Raw genomic sequence first — 2,527 nt, forward strand, 5'->3', positions numbered from 1 at the left:
TAACCGTTAGATTTTTTAACTATATAAACATCACCTGTAACAAACGATGGTTAGATTTTTTAACTATATAAACATCACCTGTAACAAACGATGGTTAGATTTTTTAACTATTTAAACATCACCTGTAACAAACAATGGTTAGATTTTTTAACTATATAAACATCACCTGTAACAAACGATGGTTAGATTTTATAACTATATAAACATCACCTGTAACAAACGATGGTTAGATTTTATAACTATATAAACATCACCTGTAACAAACATTTTAACTATATGAACATCACCTGTAACAAACAACGGTTAGATTTTATAACTATTTAAACATCACCTGTAACAAACAATGGTTAGATTTTTTAACTATATAAACATCACCTGTAACAAACAACGGTTAGATTTTATAACCTTATAAACATCACCTGTAACAAACAATGGTTAGATTTTTTAACTATTATAAACATCACCTGTAACAAATAACCGTTAGATTTTTTAACTATATAAACATCACCTGTAACAAACGATGGTTAGATTTTTTAACTATATAAACATCACCTGTAACAAACGATGGTTAGATTTTTTAACTATTTAAACATCACCTGTAACAAACAATGGTTAGATTTTTTAACTATATAAACATCACCTGTAACAAACGATGGTTAGATTTTATAACTATATAAACATCACCTGTAACAAACGATGGTTAGATTTTATAACTATATAAACATCACCTGTAACAAACGATGGTTAGATTTGGTAGATTCTAAATTTAAAATACTTCAATTATCTATTCCATAAAAATATTGAAAATAGCCTTTCTTTCATTTTAGGTTATTCTACGTTTCCAAGTTCAGCGTGGGGTTATTGTCATTCCAAAAAGTGTAAGAAAAGAAAGAATTGTGGAAAACATTCAGGTTAGTTAAGTGTAATAAAAGTAAAGTTGGCAGTAGTTTATTATAATTAAACGCACTTGATAATTTGTAGATTCATATATTCTTTATAGAAGTTTTAAAAGTTTATAACATTAATGTTGCATCTGGTCCTAGATGTCGTGACCTTCTACAGTGTTGCATCAAATATTTAATTAAATTACTTTATTATCGAAGTTTTTAACTTCTTAATTTGAAAAAGAAATATTAAAAGATGTCTCAGTCATCTTTCTTGTGATACATCTGTGTTCCAATTCTCCCAACCTCCAAAATAGGCTGCTGCAGTTTCAACCAACCAATTAAAAATTTAAACTATGTATGATACAAAAAATCTAAAACAAAAACTTCCTACCTTCTTGATTTGCTGGGCTATCAATAAATTTGTCACCCTCCCCCTCTCTCTCTCTCTTTTTCCCTGAATTTTGAAGTTGTTTACTAATTAACTTTACATTGCTGATGGACTTGCTTATAACCAATAGAAAGAGCAGATTCTTCCCTATTTAAATCAAAAAGTAAAGTAAAGTAACTTTACACAAAATCAGGGATGGCTAGTTCAGATGGCCCTTGAGTAACTTTACACAAAATCAGGGATGGCTAGTGCAGAAGGCCCTTGAGTAGCTTTACACAAAATCAGGGACGGCTAGTGCAGGCGGCCCTTGAGTAGCTTTACACAAAATCAGGGATGGCTAGTGCAGACGGCTCTTGAGTAGCTTTACACAAAATCAGGGATGGTTAGTGCAGACGGCTCTTGAGTAGCTTTACACAAAATCAGGGACGGCTAGTGCATACGGCTCTTGAGTAGCTTTACACAAAATCAGGGACGGCTAGTGCAGACGGCTCTTGAGTAGCTTTACACAAAATCAGGGACGGCTAGTGCAGATGGTCCTTGAGTAGCTTTACACAAAATCAGGGACGGCTAGTGCAGACGGCTCTTGAGTAGCTTTACACAAAATCAGGGACGGCTAGTGCAGATAGCCCTTGAGTAGCTTTACACAAAATCAGGGATGGCTGGTGCAGGCAGCCCTTGAGTAGCTTTACACAAAATCAGGGACAGCTGGTGCAGATGGTCCTTGAGTAGCTTTACACAAAATAAGGGATGGCTGGTGCAGGCAGCCCTTGAGTAGCTTTACACAAAATCAGGGACAGCTGGTGCAGATGGCCCTTGAGTAGCTTTACACAAAATAACGGATGGCTGGTGCAGGCAGCCCTTGAGTAGCTTTACACAAAATTCCACAAACAAAATTGTAATATATTTATCATTTGAAGTTTTGTATGCCCTTTAAACCAACAGAATCAGTATAAAAATACACAAGTTCATATACACATTCGCACTTGTTAAGTGTTTATACTATAACTTCTAATGCTGTATGTGTATCTTCACAAAATTTAGTAGACTTTTAGTAAACATTACAAGTGTTTTGTACACAAAACTCAAATTCTTTAATGAAGTATTTTTCCTAAAGATTTGTTTGTGAATATATTGGTTTTATTTCTTTACTAGTCCGAGTGGAAGTGATTTACATGTTATGATTAAAATAACTATGCTTTGTCCCAAAAATCTCAAATATCATTTGTGTAATATCTAAAACCTCCTAAATACA

The 2,527-nt window shown here is 33.5% G+C and overlaps 1 long non-coding RNA gene across 1 annotated transcript in view; it reads left to right on the forward strand.

The window, feature by feature from the left end:
* Positions 1 to 766: 766 nt before the first annotated feature.
* Positions 767 to 2,527, forward strand: part of LOC106477057 — an 8,521-nt gene continuing 6,760 nt past the window's right edge. Inside the window, exon 1 of the long non-coding RNA XR_001291959.2 lies at positions 767 to 911. This is a non-coding gene — a long non-coding RNA (uncharacterized LOC106477057). The remainder of the gene's footprint in view (positions 912 to 2,527) is intronic.

Source organism: Limulus polyphemus, unplaced genomic scaffold (genome assembly GCF_000517525.1).
Source record: "Limulus polyphemus unplaced genomic scaffold, Limulus_polyphemus-2.1.2 Scaffold12646, whole genome shotgun sequence".
Taxonomy (NCBI): domain Eukaryota; kingdom Metazoa; phylum Arthropoda; class Merostomata; order Xiphosura; family Limulidae; genus Limulus; species Limulus polyphemus.